Genomic DNA, 21,914 nt, shown 5'->3' with positions numbered 1-21,914 from the left:
TCTTCTGAGAAATGGAAAGGTGTCCTTTCCTTAATCACTGGTGAGATATCCCTTGTTTTGTCAGTTAATAGCATCATACTGTATTTTCTGAATCTGGTGATCAGTTGAAACTATTCATTATCCCAATGATTAATAAAAACTTGAAGACTGGCTTCTAGAACACTTTCTTCAAAACTCAGACCTAACTTCAGAAGCTGGTGCTTCTTGGTAGATTTGAGATTATTTACAGGGACTCAAATGATGTGTGGGATCTATAGACCTTCCATGAGGAAAGGTCTTTTGTGCTACTGAGCAAACAGAATAATTTCTATTAAAGGGAGTGGAGTGTGTCAAGGTCCAGTCCAGGCCTTCAGGAATAATTTTAACACATTCATGAGGGACCATAAAAAATATCTCCCATGATGCAATCAAGAGTACTAACCTATTTGTACACTCACCAATCCTCAAAGTAGACTTATTGTTCAGGATCAAAAATTAGCAAGACTATTATAGGAGAGATCAACTGTTACAGCTTGGAGGAAAGAGACGATGCAGATCTCTGCTCCACACATGCATCAGTGGTGCCTGAGAGGCTGTTGCAGTCTCCACAATCACACCACTCTGGTTATTCCTGTGTTCACCATCCTGAATTTTCACTGAACCCCATCAGAAATATGACTGATATCAGTATAATTCTCTTTTAATGGACTACTCCCAAGCTGCATTTAGAGAAGAGATTTCATACTCACCCAACAGGTCAACACTGGAGCAGGGATGTTGTGGATATCAGGCAGTTCACAATAAATGGAGGATGTCTTACAGGCCTCATGAATGAGTCCTTCAGGGCTTCTTCCACTTCCTCCTTTTCCTCCTGTCCCTCTTTTTCAACCTGGTGTGATGAAGTGTATGATTAAACCAAGAAAGTTTGGATGCAAGAGTCCCAGGTGGTTCTCAAAGAGCCCTAATGGAGTGGTCATAGAAGGTTAGGGGAACTACCTTCTAAGAGAAAGAAACTTGTCCACCTAGGATAATGGCAGAGTGCTGCTGCTTTCATGGCAGGACGTAAAAGAAGATGCATTGACTAAAAATGAGCTGAGGATGATGGATTCTCAGTGCTCCCTCTTTGATACAAACATGGCCCACAGCACTCACATAGAACACAAGAGTGGCTCCAAATTTTCTATAAATTGCAATGTTTTTTTACATACTTCAAAAGTCAATGCCCTTGAGACACTGCAGAATCCAAAAGGTTTTGTGCATTCTAGGATTCTTTCTATATATATTGTGAATAGATATCATTCTTTTTCTGGTTCCTTGTTATGAAATCTCTGCCCATATGCTACAGCCAACCATGCATAAATCAGATATACATCTCATCCTCAATTTATCCATACAAGAGTGTAGATATAGATTCTGAGTTTAAAATCTTTAGTGAAGCTGATTATTTCTACCCTCATGAAGCCCAGTATAGGATAGTTCCCAAAAAGAAATGCTTCTCAAATAAATGCATGAATTTAGTGTGTTACTTTAAAGCTGAAGAGGATAACTTGGGCTCTATCCATAAAAAAAACTTGGTGAAACTAATAAGAGCAGGAAAAAATAAAGCAAATTGTTGGAAATTGGCTCTTAAGTTAGAAGTAATCATGCAGTATCCTTCTTCCATCGATTACTCAACCAGTGTTCCTATCTTTATACATATGTGTGAGTATACACATACACACACACAAATACATTATATTTTATATGATATTGTGTACTTGATTTTCAAACATGAATTAAAGCCAAATTCTGTCTTACAGATTTTGCTGTTAAAAATGGGAGTGTACTCTTTATTTGTCATTTGAAAGTACAAACAGAACTTAAATCATATTAGTTTACACATTATCCTTTACTTACAGTCTTCCAACATCACAGTGAACTATTAGGTAGTAACCAACATATCTCTATTATGCTTTCCTAATTTTTCAACCATTATCTGTAAGAAAGACATTACACTGAACATAGCTACAAAAAGGAAGTTATATAAGTGTAATCTTGATTAATTACATTAAAATGAGATTTAGTTATGTATACAGTTATTAAAAACAATTGTTCAATAATTTCTTCATTTTATATATGGTTGTCCTTGATGTGTACAGAATGGTTCTTGGAATTTTAGTAATGTGCACTGATGCTCAAATTCCTTAAATAACATGGTATAATATTTCCAGAATAATATACACACACACTTTCTGGTACTTTCAGTCATCTATAGATTCTGCATAAACCTAATAAAATGTTAATGGTATCTAAATAGTTTACATACTATATTGTTTATGCAATGACAAATAAGCCTGTACAACTGCATTCATGAGAGGCCCAACTACATACATAGTAAATGGTCTGCAGTTGATTAAAGCCATAGATGTGGAAACTGCAGATACACAGGACTCAAGGTGTTTTCAAGCCATTTTATGTATTTGCATTTGTTTTCATAAAAAGAAATGCTTTAGTTTAAGATTTTAGGAAAGTCTTACTATTTAATTGTTTTATGTCCAATGAAAATATAAACCCAATTGCTTGTAAAGTGGAATTTGTTTTAATAATCTTCATTTTAAAATCAAAAGACACTGATGATTTTACACTGAAAATTTTTTTTCATGTTATTAAATTGGTTTGCTATCCCTATATGCGTCCATGAAAAAAAATCCATAAAATGTGTTTACGTAGGTTAGTTAACAGCTAGATTAACTTTTCATTATTTCTAATGTTTACAGGTGAATTATATAGGAATGTGTATGATTTAGTATGAATTTCCTATATTTGGTTTCTGGCAGTTTTATGATCTCTCATATTTTTTTGAAGAACACATAGACATATACTACACAATATTCACACCAAACTAGAATGCACTGAATGCAAAGATTATTGGTTTTTGAAGAACTGAAAATTCAGTTTGTCATCAAAACATTTTTCTATGTGTGAACATATATTTTATCTATGAAAGTACACAGCACCATTTTTATTAAAACATGCCTCAAACTAATTAATCTATTTTAATGCTCCATACCAATCTTATCAAAGCCCTTGTTTAACACTATCTTCTTTCCTTGGTAAAGTGACTAAATCGATTGGATTCAGTGTTTCAAATAATCAACTAACATTATGACACATCAAATTTTTAGGGTAATGTGAAAAGAATTAAGTGTGAACTGTATCCATTCTTGTATTTTTCTTTTTTTGGTCTTGTCTTGACAATCTGTCTTTGTATATTATTTAATGACATTAGCAATCTTGTTACATCTAGAAAGATATAGTCTGGGCTTAAGCCACTTCATGAAGGTTAAGAAGACAATTTCGATATAACAACTTGAATAAAATGGGTACTAAGATAATCAAAAACTGGTGTAGGCAGATCTCGGTAAACTTATAGAATATCCATGAACTTTTTGCTATTATAGTATGTAAAACCAATTTACATGGCATAAAATTCAGGTGATGATAAACAGTATGTAGTGTGATTGCTCACCAAGGGAGAAACAGGAATGATGTTCTGCTACATAACTAATAACTGACTGCAACATAAGATATTTTGAGATTCATACTACTACTTCTGTTGTGAAAATAGAATGGAACTATTTTATCGGGAGGGATGGCTCTGCACTGGCTCTGATTTGTCTTTCACCTTTCATTCAATGTTGTATTGAGATTTACAACATATCTGGGCAGGATTAGTCCAATGGTTGTCAGGATGAGAGTCAAAGTAAACTACCTGAATCACAGAGAACACAATCCTATGACCCTGACTATTTTATCTTTGTGCTGGAATGAACTCAGAGAAGAAACTTTACATAAATTTATCAAGTACATGATATTCTGCCTTCAGTCCTTTATTAAATTATTTCAGCTCCTCTAACAATTTTATCTTTTTTAAAAACTACAAAATTCAGAAAGCCAAATTATTCTTCAGTAAAAATTATTGGAAATTTCCATTATATTTAGAAAATAAAAAAATGTAGCTACCTGGAAACGCTTTCAGATTCTGTACATTATTCTAATAGATTTTTTCAACTTTTACATTCTAAGTTTTATGTCAGAAATTTGCCAAAATTGAGAAAAAAAAGTTTGGCCTCCATCATTCAATCAATATAATATTCAGTATTCATCAGTGACATAGATTGTACATCCATTTATTTGAAAGACTGAAAGCTCTTGAGAAAGCTTTAACCTGTGATAACTTTAGATGCTTTAGAAATGAGGTCACGTTCAGTCATAATTTAAGAATTTATACTTGAAACTACTACTGAGAAGCAAGAATATGGAAAGAACAAAAAAGGAATAGAATCAGAAAGTGGGAATTAAAATTTCTTTATATGATCATTCCAATTATATCTCCCAATTCAAAGGTGGTTTAAAAAATTAATGGCAAATATTTACTGGGTGTGGCATGAAGTCTTAAATTTCATAGTTCAACTAGAACATCCTGGACTTGACTCAAATTATTCCTTCCCATCTAAGTCTTTCTGATGTGAAGGTTTGAAGAAAAAAAATCATTGAGTTACTGCTGAGACTGATAGCTACTAATCTGTGGAGAAATACACAATTTGTTCCTTTAGATGATGCAAAATTGATTTAGGGAATAATAAAACTTAGCAACACAGGAAACCCTGGATACAAAGCAAAAGCAAATGTAGAGATGTGAGCTTTAGGGTCTACTCTTTCTTCTATTAGATGCAGGGTCTCTGGTTTTATTCCTAGGTTCTTGATCTATTTAGAGTTGCATTTTGCACATGGTGAGAGATAGGGGTTTAATTACATTTTGTTATATATGGATTTCCAGTTTTTCCAGCTCCATTTGTTGAAGAGGCTATCTTTTCTCCAATGCATGTTTTTGGCAAATTTGTCTAATATAAAAATTGTAATTTTGTGGATTAGTTTCTGTGTCCTCTATTCTGTAGCATTAGTCTACCAGCCTATTTTGGTGCCAATACCATTTTTTAAAACAATTGCTCTGCAGTATAGTTTAAGGTCTAGCACAGTGATGCCACCTGCTTCACTCTTCCTGCTAAGGATTGCTTTAGCTATTCTGAGTCTCTTAATTTTCCAGATGAATTTCATGACTCTATTTTCTGTTTCTATGAGGAATGTCATTGGAGTTTTGATTGGAATTGCATTTAATCTTTATAGTGCTTTTGGTCGTATGGTAATGTTGATAATATTAATTCTGCCTATCCAAGAGCAAGATAGATCTTTCCATCTTCTAAATCTTTGATTCATTTCTTTAGGTTTCTGTAATTTTCATTATATGAATCTTTTTCCTCTTTATTAAGTTGATTCCCAAGTATTTTATAATTTTAGAGGCTATTGCAAATTAAGTGCCCCTAACTAAATTCAATCCCCAATAACTCCTCCCCCAAAAAGGAATAAAATATTTAACTTGCATTTGGGCACAAAGTATGATTATGGCTGATTTAGACATATGTTCCAGACAGTGTTCTGAGCATAGAACTAAGAGGATCCAAGAGGAATGAGAGCACATGAGATATGCATTTTATTAATGGAGCATTTTACCTTGGTGCTGCTCAAAGCAAAGTGATCTGGTGTTAGCATTTTTTCAGGAACTAAATTTAGAAACTAAATTCTTTGCTCTGGATGTTTCTCTTTATCCATTGCATTATTCTAGAAAAAGGTAATGATGAGTTCAGTGGAACTCTAGAAATTTAGCTATTCTTCATTTAAAAGTTAAACAGATTTTAATTGACCTTACATTTGCGATAATTACTTTTTTAAAATCAGAAATAGCTAAATGCATATCAAAAGGACTGGCTAGTTGATAACCATCAGGGTACAGACAATAAATGGAGTTTTTACTGAAACTGGTTTGAATGTGGCTTTGAAATAACAATTTCAGCATAGAAAATACAAAAAAATCATAATATCAAGGTAAATTAACAAAATGGAGACATTAAGAAAAAACAAAGAGAAAAATGGAAAACTAACAAATGAAAAGCATTATTTTTTTAATATATGGAAAACTGAACAAGAATAAGGTAAATAAAAAACATATTCCTGGGGCTTGGGTTATGGCTCAAGCAGTAGTGCACTCACCTCGCATGCGCAGGGCGCTGGGTTCGATCCTCAGCACCACATAAAAATAAAATAAAGATGTTGTGTCCACTGAAAATTGAAAAATAAATATTAAAATATTCTCTCTCTCTCTCTCTCTCTCTCTCTCTCTCTCTCTCTCTCCCCCTCTCCCTCTCTCTCTAAAAACATTCCTGCAATGATTACTTTTGGGTTTATATTCACAACTACTTATATAAAGTATCTTTTGAATTTTTTCTCAAAATCTATTTCTTAGACTTAATTCACATTTTTTATGAACTCCATGCCTTCAGAAATGTTTTTTTAATTATGTTGTAAAATTTTATATTGCTCCTATTATTCTCTAATACACGTAAAACTTAATATCTCAATATTTTTGTTTGTTTCCTATGGCCTTTGGCTATATGTGAACACAACAGAGGTAACATAAACATTAAAGCATATAATCATATACTAATAAAGGCTACAAAGGTGGGAAGTTGAATCACAACATATGCAGTGAAAGCGATGGGGCAGAAGGAGACTTTATTTCAATAGGCTAGTCAAGAACAGCCTCTTTTTAAAGGTAAATATTGAGCACAGCATACAGTAAATCAGGTAGAAAAACAAAATAACAACAACAACAACGAAAAAAAAAACAGTAGAGGAACTAGCAAGTTCAAAGCCACTGAAGAAGGAAGACTCTGGAAGGCTTGAGGTGATTCTCCATGTAGTCCACTGATGTTAGATGGAGCCTGCATTAGCTGGCCTGCAATGAAGACTTAGAAGGTGACTAGATTTGAGATATATTGGCAAGCAAACTTGATAACAGATTATGTTTGAAATCCAGGGTGAGGAAAGAATCAGGGATGAAAATGAGGATTGTATTAGAACAGTGAAGTAATAGGGATTCCAAATATAATGAGAGAGAGTTTGGGGTAAAACAGGGTGGGGGCGTAGAAAATTGAGAATTTTGTTCTGAGATGCCTGTTAGATATCAAGAGTAGATGTTGTGTAATCATCAGTTTGAGATGTGAATCTGGACAGCAAGATATTTTTGGGACTCATTGATATATTGATTGTATTTTTCCATATGTGGGAAACCATCTAAGGATTATCTAATTTCTAATTCTTACCTGTATATTAATTATGAAATGTTTTCTCCCATCTTGGAATTTGACTTCAGACTATATTATTGTCTCTAAAAAATACAATATTATTCCTTGGACATTAGGCATATATCTGGTTATTGTACATGATTGAACACTTGTGATATATAAGATTTCTAAATATATAGAAATGAATGAGTTACAGCATGCCATTTCCTGTTCTACAAAGTTTGCTTCCTTTTACTATATTCTACTTCTTCTTTCCTAAAAATAAAAACTGGAGATAAAAAAATAATAATTAGCTCCTCTGAGCAAATATTATAACATGCAAAGTTATTTTACTTAGTCTATTGTTTCCTGGAAAATACACACCATTTTAAGAAAAATAATGTTACATGTAAGGTAAATTTATTATTTGCCTGTTCTGCTAAGAATGGTAGAAGTAACACATATTTCAAAGGAGCCTTGATCTCAAGTTTGTAAATTTGCACAGAAAATATGATACCTATATGCAAAACAATGAGAACAAGAAAACAACATAGCTATAAATACTTAAGTACCATAATTGGTTAAAAAAAGATATTATGGTGGTGCTGGGTTTTCAAAGAGGAAACCATATGTAGATGTGTGCAGAGAAAACCTACTGTGCAATCTGAAAGTGAGCATTGCTTATCCAGAAGTTGACCCGGGATGATCCTAGCATTTTCCCCAGCCACTGCAGCTCTTGCATGCCACTCACTCATGTACTGTACAAATGCATAACCTCTGAACTGAGCATCCAACTATTTTCCCATACTTTGAAAAAATGGCTTCAATTTCAAACTTCTTGACAATGACTGTGTTTAATATGCCAATGAAAACACTGGAATTGATGGATGTGAGGTCATTATTGTTGATGATGTTGCTAGTCTGTTTGTTGCCAGTCATGGTTAGCTCACCTAGTTTTAATCCTTAAACAAAGAAACAAAATAACACAGTCATAAAGTAAACAAGTAGATACAAAGTTATCACTGGCTTTTTAAACTTTTCAATATTATACTTAGGAAAGCTCAAATCCCAAACTTAGTAATATAAAAGATATACATTGCATGGCTCAATGTAATAAAAATACTCAACATATAAGCTTGCATAAATACCTGATTCACTTATCCAAAATTTATTTCTAAATAATGACCAAATGTTTATTTTTTCTTTGTTCAGCTAGTCCATTCTTTGATTACTTATGCTATATTTAATTGACTTTAAATTATTTTCATAGATAGAAAATGATAAAACTCTGTGATACCTTCTGTTGCAATTTCCAATCATTATTAAATGCAGAAAATGGAGAATAGTATACAAAGCAAGGTGTACAGGATTATCTAATTTCTAATTCTTACAACTTGACAATTCACTTGAAAAATTACCTAAAATTTTTGTTTTACTTTGATAAATAAATTAATATAGGATTTTTTTCTTCTCCTTTCCTACTATAGGATACATTGCTATGTAGGTAGAATAGACATAAATAGAGAATAAGAAAGAATGGAGGAAAAAAAGGGAGAGAAGAAAATTTCATTAGTTGGAAATTACATGTGGAAATTGTCATCTATTTTATTTACATTTTTCTTCCAAAGTAGTAATAATACTTCCATTTTTGTGCAAATTTACCAGCTAAAAATATATACCCTCACAACTTGCAGATAAGCAGTACAGTCTTTCAAAGCTTGAGGAAAACATAGCCAGTTTTTCTTCTACATTTGGTGTCATGTAATTAATATTCTGAAGATGCAGGCAAACATAAAGATGGTGGGATGAGATGGACATCATTACCCTAAGTAAATGTATGAAGAAATGAATGACTCTACTTTCTATACAACCAGATAAATGAAAAATTATACTCTATATGTGGAATATGAATTATAATGCCCTCTGCTCTCATATAAACAAAATTTTAAAATATTTTTAAAAAGAATGTGACAGTAAAAAAGAAAGAAAGAAAAGAAAAGAAAAGAAAATACGACTATAAAGTTAGGCTATACTTAAGGCTCTTTGTTTTCAAGTAGAAATTTGTATGACATAATCCTACCTGAAAGGGTCAATGGTGCCAATCACTTATTACTGTCTTCCTTCAACTTGAATGTTTACAAATAGTTTCCTCTTTTTATAAATTTAGGGGCTAAAGAAATGATTCAATAATATACAGAGAGATGACTATAAGAGTCATTATGGGCAAGGAGAAAATCTCTACTACAAATCTTTTACTGTAATTGCCTAGGCTTTTCCTTCTAAGAGTACACAATTTTTCCCAGCATTTTTTATTCTACCACAACTTTTAGTCTCATTTCAGAGCCACTTCAGTGTATAACATAGATACCTTCTCTTTAGATCCACATTGGTTTCCTAATAAACAAAAGATGCCTTGTATCCTAAGATATATGGCAGGTATTGCTCTTTATCAGGATGCCAAAGCAAAGTTAGCTTATGTTTGCTAAAAGAATTTCAGGAATAAACTGCCTTTTTGTGTGAACAAAAACAAATTCCAAAACAGATAAAGTCTGATGAAATATGGAACAAAGCAATATAACCTCCAATTACTCCTTGAGAAAATGCATTTTTATTTCTCCATTTTCTATAACAGGTATACAAGTTATCTATTTCAATATCAAAACCCTATTATCAGAAACTAACAGTTAATGCCATTAAAGGCTGTGGAAGCAAAAAAAGGTATTAAAATCAGAAGAAATCAGAAGTTCACTTAGAAAATTTAATATGAAAAAGCATAATTTTGAGAATAAGAAATTTAATTAGGATTAATTCTGTATATGTTATTTAATTAAACCAATAGCATATGTCAATTACAAAAATGTGTAATGAGTGTTCATAATAATCAGCAAATTAACAGACTTGGTTACTGTTGAAATTTTATTCTCAACCTCATTTTTTAATTCCTCTAATAAGAAGCCTCTATGTTGCCTGAGGACTAATAATATTTTAAAGATTATTTTGTGAGCTTGGGAGAAGGCTTAATTGTGTTTAGTCAAACTCAATTAAACTTCTATTTCAAAGTACTGTAGCACTTACAGATTTAGTTTTAAGGTCTTAAAAACTCATTTAACTCCTATATTTATCAAGCACATATATTCTGCCAGACATCTTCTACAGTACCTACTGATTTAAACAAATCCTTATGGTAAAATGAAATGTTGACAAACAGACACTCTGACATTGATGATCAATGTTGAAGATTGTCGAATTGATATACTTAATCAGCAACAAATGCATATTTATATGAGGATTCTTAAAATATCACAGTTACCAAATTAAGTACATTTGATCTTTAAGAACCATTTTAAATGACATTTCTAAATTAAGCATTAAGGTAGAAGAAGTCTTAAAAGCATGTAAATTGGATATGCCTGAAAAACTTACCCACTATACATTTGAAACAGGAACTCCCAAATCAAAAGCAAACAACATAAAATGTTTTGAATAAAACTGTCCATTATTACTTCTGTGGTTATTAAAGCTTTATGTCAAACTAGACCCCTCAACATTATGTTTGTCTATAATGAAGGCCAATTTATTAAACAAAATATTAAGCCATTTATATAAAAATTAAGACTAAGACACCATTAGAAACAAAGAGTTGTATTGTTTCAGTTTAGCTACATTTAACTGCCTTCTTTATAAACTAATCAAGATAGGACTAAAGAAAGAAAAGGTCATATTTTTAAAAAAAATTTTGGAATTTGAGCTATTGTAATCCTCAATAAAAATGATCCAAGAATCAACTGAAACAACAACCACAACAAAAATCAAAGTATGTGTGTATATAACAATGTTAGCTGTGTCACATAGTGTTAGGTTCCATTTCTTACCAGTAGAGGTCAGAGTCAGTAAGATAATCCATGGATATCATATTACTTTGTTTTTGCTGATATTTGATAAATATATTCTTTTAAATATCACAGTCTCTATAGTTCTCACTTTAAATGTCAACATGTGATATTTGACAGGATCCTTTGACCATATGAGCATGACCCCCTGGTGAACTCCCAACTGTAGACTGTGTAATTGTAATCAATGACTACTAAGTACCCTAAAGTCTATATGCATCTAATCTCTCTCACAAAGACTCACTTTCCAGTTTCTTTCAGTATTGATGAGAATGAATGATTTTTTTGTGGTGTCGTGTGTTATTACTTCAACATTCTCTGAAAATCAAGCCTCAAGTCTGTTACTATTGTACTAATACTTGATTATTAGTTTACTGGTTGGCTTGTACATTTGTATTACATGAATTTTCAATGAGTTGAGGAAGGACTTCCACTTTCAGTCATGATAAAATAACAGGGACTAAACTAACCCACCTGACTCAAACAACTAGAAAACCAGGCAAACACAGATGAAGCAACTGTTTTTCAGACATTAAATCACAAGCAGTACAAAGCCAAGACATCTGAGAGAATACAAATTAAGTCCTAGGGTAGTCCCAGCTTTATGCCTAGAAAGCATATTTTAGATCACAGGGAAATAAAGAGGGGCTGGGGGAGGTTTTGCAAATACAGACAGTGACCTGAGTTGAGGAGCTAAAGACCAGAGCTCAGAGTGTCTAAGAAGGCTTTGTGTGTGTGTGTGTGTGTGTGTGTGTGTGTGTGTGTGTGTTACTGAGGATTGAACCCAGTGCCTTGTGAATGTTAGGTAAGCACTCTATTAACAGAGCTATATACTCAGTCCTGTGAGGCAGTTTTCATGAGAGAAAAGAGCTGTGGAGAAAAGAAACTCCAGAAATCTGCCTTAGGGTTTCCCTTGAATCAATGCTGATCTCTATAACATGCATACAATGGGGAAAATTGCATGTCTCTGCTTAAAAAGCTATTGGAAAGCTGTGAACTATTTATCACAAGATCCGCAGCGGGTCTATCAGCAAAAGTGAAGAGTCCAAATTGATTTCTGAGAACATCAAATTTAGACATCAGAAGAAGTGGACCTTAGTTACTGGGGATAAATGATAGCTAGCCCAGTCTTAGTAAAACATAAAAACCAGATGATCAAATGAAAGATATCAAAATGACTATCAGAGAAAAGCATAATATTTCTTTTTAAAAATAACAACAGGAAACACCATCTCCAGCATCTGATCAAAACCTCGTAGTCATCTGAGGCATTTGAAAATATGACCATGACCAAGAGGGAAATGAAAGATACACAAATAAATCAAATGGAACTTTTAAAGAGGAAAATTTAAATATATAAAAGTTTTTTTTTAAATCACTGGATAGATAACACAGATGATAAAGCTTTGCAGAACAGGTAAGAAAATATGAAGCTCTACCAATAGAGAATAACCAAAATGTAAATGAAAAGCAAACAGCCTCACAGATCAGTGAAGAGTATCAAGCTATTTAAAATGCCTCTAGAGTCCCAGAGAAGCTAACAGAAAAATACTCAGAAACAGAACGCAAAAAACTTCTAACTATGACAAAAATTATACTCCTAAAATCTCAATGAATAAATACAAGCAGAATAAATACACATAAAACCATACAGGATAGATCAGAATCAAATTATTGAAAAGTAGTGATAAAGAGAAAACTTGAGGCTGTTAGGCATTAGAAAAATGAATACATTCTGACAGAAAACTGGGGAGTAAGAGTCAAATGCTGCAACTACAAAACAAATGACAAGGGAGATATTAATATTTTTCAGTAAAAACAGTTTATTTTTAATTCAGAAGGTTGGATGAGCTAAATTGTCCATATGAAAGCTACCATAACAGACATGCTGTAAACTACTGTTGCCCCAAGGAATTTTCTGTTATGATATGAATATTCTATATCTGTACTATGAAGAAAGTACTTAATAATCATGCATGATTTTTGAAATGCAGCTACTATTTAGCTAAGGAACTGATTTTTAAATTTTATTTAATTAAAATAAGATCATTCTCTAAGGGCTTGCTGTATCCAAAAAGGTTAACAGGTTTTCAGCTCCTTAAAAAACAGTGATTTAGAAATAAATCTATTTATGTCTAAAAGAGAATAGATATATTTTTTGTCCTCAAGACTTAGCAAAGATATGATTGTGTTAGTTATATTTAAGAACAGGAATAAATAAGTTTAAGTAGCTGCCATATGAGAACTAATATAAAAGATTAAGGGTTTTATTCTGAAAATATCAGCAGAGATGGCAAATCCTCTGTAAAATCATAGAGAATGTGTTTAGAATGAATAAACCTTTTCATTTGTATTCAATGGAGATTTTTATCCTTGAATCCCAATAGGATATATTAATTATGAGTTAAAGGCAGCTCTAAAGTGTACTTTAGAGGAAATATTATGTGGAGCATATAAATTAACTGTAAATTCCACCCTTACCCCAGATTTGGTGTTCCTGAATTTCCAATGTAAATATTAGAGGAACTCAGACTCAATAAAGAGTAAACAACAGAAAAAAAAAGAGTAAGCAGAAACAATAAAAATACCCAGATGTTCCAGAGAATCAACCAAAAATATTATTACATATCATATTCAAGAACTCTGAATAATAATTAAAGGGATACAGAAAAATATATATTATATCCTGAAAGCAGTGTTCAAATGAAGACCATAATATTAGTTAAAACATAGCAAATATTCTAAGATGTAAAAGATGCAAGAAATAAAGTCTAAAGTTGTCATCTCTGAGAGAGTATGCACATGAGGGAGTGAGATGACGTCCAGCTGAGAAGATCACAGAAACCTTCTTAAAACAGGTAATATTTTAAAACAGGTAATATTTGAATAAATTACTGAAAGATGTAGGAATTCAACAGACATATAGTAGTTTTCCAAATATTATTTTTAATTCACCTCCATGTCACAGAATAATTTTCTTAAACATGTTATGGAGATATATATATAAATAATTACAAAAAAGGGAAAACAGAAGACAAACTAATGTATCTAATCCTCTTTTCTTGGAAAAAGTAAGTCCAAAAATGCCATAAAAAGTGTGAATTTATTCTTCAAAGAGCATCCATAATTTAGAAAAATATAACTTGTATCCAACACACCAGTGAAAATTTTTCAATGGATTTTAAGAAAAACTACCTGTCAAAATTTTTAAAATTCCATTTGTAGAACTATTTTGTGAAAAAATGTGATTTTTTATTTGTAATGATGAAATCACCATAGTTTATTTGTTATTATCCCTCTTATTCACAATTATGATGAAGATTGAAGTCTTGAGCACTAAACTGCTTTCTGAAATAAACCAAATGTAAGCTTTTGAAAGTAAAAATTGGGGGAATATATAAACTTGAAAAATTTGAAGGGTCATATATACACATGAAACAAAAAATATAATCCCAACTTGAAGACATTTTGCATTTAAAATTGTATTTCTTCATCCTTTTTTAATACTTACAAACTAAGTTATAATTTAGAAACAAAAATTTTATCACCATCTACACACCAAGTATCATTACTTATTATTTGAACATCCATTTTATTATGTTGTTAAATAACTTACTACACACAAATTAAATTTATTCATACTAATAAAGTTACATCATCATATTCTTTGTGTGCTTGATGCACATTTGTCTTATTTCCCATTTGCTTAGGTCACAAAAGTACCTTGAGATGAACTCTTAAAATTTATTAATGAGAAGTCCCAGCATTGAAATTCCTTGGTTAAGAGATCCAACATGGCAGCGGGTGCAGAGAGATCAAGTCTCTGACCTCTTCAGCTGCGCGGGCATAGGGAGTCTTAAACCGTCTAAATGCTGTTTGCTCAGGATCACTAGGCAATGCTGATCTGACGTGGATCTGGGGCGAACAGTCTGTGCCTCTCAGAACCCACACTGAGCCCGGATCGGCTGAATTCAAGCTCCCGTTCGCCTGCATCTCGCAGACAAACTGCTGTGACTCAGCACTAAACGATCCCACTGAAACAATTGGTTGGCCCTTCTGAACCTGCGGAGGTTAATACCAACCGAGCCTTCATAGGCAGTGGCCACAGGATTGAGACGGGGCTTGGGAAAGCCAGTCAGGACCCACCCATTGCATTGGTCACCCAGCAAAGGGAACGAACTGTCGCCATTTGCATGGGATGCCACCATGGCAGAGAACTGACGTCACCAGAATGCAGCGGAGGAGATAACTTCATTGAAACCGGCAACAGGTGTGTAACCCCCTAGCCTTCCCTCTCCACACAGCGGGGGAACCTTAAGGGCCCCTCCCAGCTCTCCCGTGAGAGCGATAGTCAGACCGAGGGAATCAGGAGTGGCCCGGGACCTGTGGCGCGGGACCCCCGGCTACTGCTCTCACCAGTGCTGACAACTGAGGTCTCTTGCACCAGCTCCCGGGGGCGTGGCTACCGGAGGGCAAGCAAAATACGCTGAGGGTTCTCATCAACAAGCTCCACAAACTTAGGGTCTGAGGGAGTGGCAAACAGGGAGAGTGTGCCCAGTCGTTTAAGAAAATAGGGCTCCTGGGAGCAGCAGACCTGGAGTGTAGCCAGTATTGTGGTGAGCATCACGGTGAGTGGGGCCTGGCTTGAGGAAAAGTGGGGAAGTAACTAGACACAAGAAAAGGCCCTAGGCACTCAGGATTGGAGACCCGCCCTGCCTGGGAGGAGGAGCTGCTGCACAGTGATTGATTCCTGCATATTGAGAGGAGAAGCTTGGCCGGGTGGGCACAGCTCCACCTACTGGAAGAGAAGTTAATCAAACTCTAAGACTGCATTTATTAATTTATTTTTAATTTGGTTTTTTTTTTAATTTTCTTTTTTAAATTTTTTAAAATATTTTTTTTTATTTTTTTGATTATTTTTAAATTTTTTTCTTTTCTATTTTTTTTCTTTTGTCTTTTCATTTCTTTTAAATTACCTTATTCCCACTTCCTTGAATTCTACCTGTTTACTCTCATTCTCTTTAGTGACTTCTTCCCTTCCCTTCTAATACCTTTCCTCCCAAGCATCAAATAAATTTATAGGAGTAAACAGTAACTCAGAAGTCAACAGAACAAGAAGTAACATGAGCAGCATGAAAAAACAAGGAAGAAAAGGAGTACAAACAATGCAGGACAGCCTAAATATTCAGGAGGACCTAGAGGCATCAGAAAAATGGTCAAATAAAGAACTCAAGGAATACCTTATACAGATGGAATGGAATCTTAAAGAGGACATGAGACAGCAAATCCAAACAATGAAAGAACACATTGAAAATGAATTTCATAAACAGATTCAAGAAGAAAATAAGCATCTTTATCAGGAGATAGAGATTATAAAAAAAATCAAACAATAATTCTAGAAATGAAGGAAACTATAAACCAAATTAAAAACTCAAATGAGAGTATCACTAACAGAGTGGAGCAAGTAGAAGCCAGAAGGTCAGATAATGAAGACAAAATATATCATCTTGAAAAGAGTCTAGCCAACTCAGAAAGGCTGGTAAAAAAATCACGAGAAAAACATCCAAGAGATATGGGATAACAAAAAAACCAAACTTAAGAGTCATCGGGATAGAGGAAGGTATAGAGGATCAAACCAAGGGAATGAGCAATGTGCTGAATGAAATAATTATAGAAAACTTTCCAGAAATAAAAAAGGAAATGGATGTACAAATTGTAGATGCATACAGGACACCAAGCATACAAAATCACAGTAGACCAATGCCAAGACACATTGTTATGAAGATATCCAATATACAGAACAAAGTGAAATTCCTTGGTTAAACAGGATGGGAAATATTAGTTATCAATGCTCAACTATGTTCCTGAATGATTGAACATTTTCCAACTAGCACCAGCAGGGTAGAAACTACCTCTTTGAAAAGCATGTTCAAAGCAGATTTGTCACCAGCCAGCTCTTCCCTAAGTGAAATTTCAGATTCATTAAGTTGAGTAGGAGGAATGGATGGATCATAACAGATGCTTTGATTTGTAATGGTGAATGAAGTTCAAGAGTTAAGTTAGGCTGGTTCCAGTAATGGAAAAAGCACAACTCCTTTGCACCTTTGGAAAAATAAAGTAGGGCTTAGAGCTTCCCAGGCATATATTCAGTCATTATTATTTAGAAATGCAAAAAAAGTTATTTGGATTTTGTTTGTTCAAAGTATGCTTTGTTTAAACTGCAGATTACCTTTTCAATAAGTTGGTGTTACAATAGTATATGTGAATGATTACTGAACAATTCAATACCTGATTACAAAGAATGAAAAACACAGCTGTATAAAAGGTAAAAATAATTGAAAAAATACAACTAAACAATACAATAAACAATTTATACTGAATAGAAATATATGGAATATTTCATCCATCAATGAGTCAATATACTTTCTTAACAACAATAAAATTCAAAGAGATAAAACCACATTATAGTGTCAATCAGAAGTATTCACTTCAAAGGGATTAAAGAACATTCATATTCTCTGTAATGTAATATAATATAATATAATATAAGTATATAATGTAATATACTTCTAGGAAGTTTAGTGCATGTGATAGACTTGAACACTTTCTCCTCTGAAAATGAAATTTTCAGTATCAAATCAGCTGTCAAAGCTGCTGATTATAAATATATCTTTATGATAACTTTCCATTGCTTAACATGACCTAGTCAGAAAATTGTTTTGAGTTATATAAAGAAGTCAACCCAGGAGTTCATAACCCACTTGACTCAAAGTGTGAAATATGATATGTCAAAAACTATGTAATGTTTTGAACAACCAACAATAAAAATTAAAAAAAGAGAAATAAAAAAAGAAGTCAAACCAACAATCATGAGACTCTCTTACTTGACTGGGGGGAATGGGTCAATCAGGATCAGTACCCACTTTTGATGAAAGGGTCTTGGAAAATGGAACTAGTAAAAAACAAGCTTCCTCTGAATCATTGAAGATTTTGGGATTGGCACTATACCTACACTATCAGGGATTGTGCATTAAGAAGAGACACAACTCTAGGGACTGACTACTGTTTGAACCATTATTTGTCTGAGAGCCATGAACAATGAGACACCATTATCTCTGTTTGTGACTGTCAACACCATCCAGTAGAAATGACAACCTGTTGAAAAGCCCCTTTCCTGGGCTGATAATAGGTAGTCAGCAGAAGTGTGGAAGCAGTAATCAATGGTACATTCATTCTTTGTACATATCACATTTTTTAAATGCCTGTTGTAGAGAATGCTTGAAATGGTTCTAAATAGGAGATTATAAATTTCAAAAGAGTATCTATAAGTCATTAAAACTATCTTTAAAAAGTTGTACAACAATTTATATTTAATAACCAGGGAGCACTTATTTCACCTGCCATTGAGCTAAGTACTTATTAAATATTCATTTGCTGACACTAGTTTCTCCTTTTTTCCCCACTTATTTCCTTTGGGATCTGGAGTATTTCTAGGAAAGTGTTCCAAGTCATTTAACGAAGGTAACAATCACTATAATGCACAATAACTATACATCAAGTGGCCTTGTCACCACCATAACTTATGTCACCTTGAGGGGAATAGTCACAAGCTTCCAGGACACACTTTATAATTTATATTGAAAACAAATGCCTGATAAAGTATCTGCCGAATGCCCAGAGATTGTTCTTCTAATTTGCCTAACAAATTATAAGATCCACCAAATACTAGACTCCGGAAATCATATAGAATAAAGAAGAAATCATGGAAGTTTGTATTCAATTTTTCTGAGTCACCTGATAATAAATTACTATGACATAGTTCACCTTAACAAAGTTCAATAAGACAAATATGGAGAATCAAGGCAGACACATGATATTCATTTCTAAGTGCATATTATTAGTAAGAGGATTACCCTTGTGTACATACTGAAATTATATGTGCTTTATTCACTATATTTATTCACTGAATGAAACATCTTTCTCTTTTTAAAACTCTTAGGTCACTTAAAACTAAAATTCAGAAGGTAAACTTTACTATGTCCACAGGAGAAATTCACTCTTAGTTAACAGGTCCATTCCATTCTTGTTCTCCTTTTCAAAATGGAATTAAATTTAGACCACTAAGTGATTTCATGTAGGCTACTAAATGGCCCAGAGAGACAAATAACTGTCAATCATAATTGATGTAGCTTTGGCAGACTGGTTCTAGAGTGAAAGGTCTTAAATCTCACAGCCAGTGCCCTGAGATTTCCTGTGCTCCCCTAAAATATAAATATATGTCCCACAAGAGGTGCTGTGGTGAATTTCCTTCATCAAACAGAAATATCTGAGGTTGCATTAAGTGGCAAAGAAAAATGGTACAGTGAAAATTCCTTTTGTATGTATACATCAGATACAGTCATGTTTAGAAATTTCTTAAATTCAACTGCTATGAATGTAGATGTGGTGTCATATATGATACCATCTAGCAATGCAAGTGATGCAAATAACTGACACAGAACATAATTTCTCAGTGGAAAAGATCCTATCCTTGTGGAAGCACTAGTCCATTATGATATAAAGACTTTCCACATCTTCCCTCGCCTTAGCTACTACATAAGGTAGAATCTGTAAAACATTGGAAAATTCTAAGAAATGAAGAAATTAAAAATTGTATATGCCCCACCTCTGGATAAGAACTACAGCGTTCGCTTAGTCAAGCTGAAGAACTGATAAGATCTTACTCTAGAAATAATAGCAAGGAGAGTGACTATAGGTATGAGATAATTAAGCCATTTAAGTGTCTTCATTCACTGGACATTTGTAGTCCTCACCCAGACTTTGCAATCATTGTAACATTAGCATATGTAGTATAACATAGAAGATATTCCAACTTGGAGAGAAAAATCTACCTTCATTTTTTAAAAGGGATATCCATCAAGATTATGCAAACAAGAATTCTAATTCCAGCTCTGCCTTTTACTTGCTGAGTAACTTTGGGCAGTTATGTAGCCTCTCTGATTCTGTTTTCTATATATAATTTAGAAATGGCAATAGAAACTGATGATATTACTTTGACAGGTTTAAATGAGATGTAGTATAACATTATGCACAGTATTTGGCATATAGGAAGTGATTAAAACTCTTAGCTTAGTTATTATTTAGAATATATACACAAGTTAGAAATTCATGCCTGAAGTCCTTGCAGCATAGTCAGAAAGGGAAGATGTGGGTACAAGTGCATGGTGTATTGCATATATGGCATATGTTAAGGGTGTCTGCATGGCAATCCACTCCCCTCATACTAGGTGTATGAGCAGCTCTCTGTGTAGACACAGCCCTGGGTGTGAGGCCATCTGTTGCTGTCCCTGCCTTTGCTCCACAGCACTCTCCTTGATTGGTTGCTACAAGGACATTTAGCAGACGTTGCATTGGTGGCTGCCTGTAATCTGCTTAGCTACTGCCTGAGTATATATACATGGTAACTGCACAATAAAATCAGACCTGCTTCCTGTTTGGTCTCTGAAGGTCTTGATTAGCAACTCCACATCCACACTCTCCTCTACCCTGTTCCATGGACCTCCTCACTCAACAAGAGATAGCTCGCACATATATCCTTAGCTTTTTTAAATTTTATTTTAAGACAGGATGTCAAGTAACTCCCCAGGATTATTTCAAACTTTACTTTCTTATGCCTCAGCATCCCTAGCACCTGGTTTTTATGACCAACTATATTTTATCACAGAATGTTTTAGCTGGCAGCCAGCCAAAAATCTTATGTTTTCTTTGTATTTTCTAGTCTTTTATTTTCAAATTTTCCTTATCAAAATTCTTTAGTGTCTCTTCTGTGCAACAAATTGCCATTTATAGTTTTATGGTCTAATATCAAATTGTCTATTTGTTTACTGGTCAATTTAACCTATTTCTATTAAATCTAGTTATTATCAGTTTAATTTTTAAAGCTCATTTTTCTTGTATCAATTACTTTTTCTTTTTCTTTTGGTACTGGGGAATGGATCCAGGAGTTCTCTATCCTTGAAATACATCCTCAGTCATTTCTTTCTCTCTCTCTCTCCCTCTCTCTCTTTTTGAGATAGAGCTTGCTAAATGGCTGACTTTAGCTTCTATCTTCCAGACCTCCTGCTTCATCCTCCTGAATCACAAGGCATACAGGGGTGCACCACATTGCCTGGCCTTTCTTCTTCTTATTATTTCCCTTGTGGTAACATCAATCAATAAAATTATGCCTACATGTCTATTTCCATTTTCAAAGAACAATTATGCTTGCATTTTTAAAATGTACATTTTAGTAAATATATATCTATTAGTTTTCTTTGCTTTAATATTAAAGCTAATAAACTTTAAGGCATTTGATCATTTTTGTTTCACACATTTGTACATACTTTAAATTTGTTTTTATTTGATCCTTCCTAAAAAAATCATTAAAACATCTTTTTTTGTAGCAAACTTCTGAATCTAGTATACTTGAGATTATATTAACTGTGCACTCACATTTAAATGTTATTTGGTTAAATTTATGATTCCAGGCTTTATGTTTTGTCTTAGTAATTTAAACACTACTCAGCTTTCCATTGGCCGATATGGATATTATGTCAAAATTTGATGCTAATCTAATTCTCATTCTTTCAAAATAATCTCTCTTTTTTTTACTCTTGAAAGGTTATGCACATTTTTGCTGCCTTTAATATTCTTATATTAGACCACAATATTTTTACCTTTTTTATTTTGACACCAGGGATTGAAACTGAGGAGGCTTATCTATTGCCCCACAACACCAACCCTTTTTGCCTTATGAGACAGGGTCTTGCTAAATAAATAAATAAATGCTCAAATAATAAATGGTAGAAGACAGTCACAGATCAGACAATTGTAATGTAGACCACAA

This window comes from Marmota flaviventris, chromosome 10 (assembly GCF_047511675.1).
Source record: "Marmota flaviventris isolate mMarFla1 chromosome 10, mMarFla1.hap1, whole genome shotgun sequence".
Taxonomy (NCBI): Eukaryota; Metazoa; Chordata; class Mammalia; order Rodentia; family Sciuridae; genus Marmota; species Marmota flaviventris.
This window is presented reverse-complemented; position numbering follows the sequence as displayed.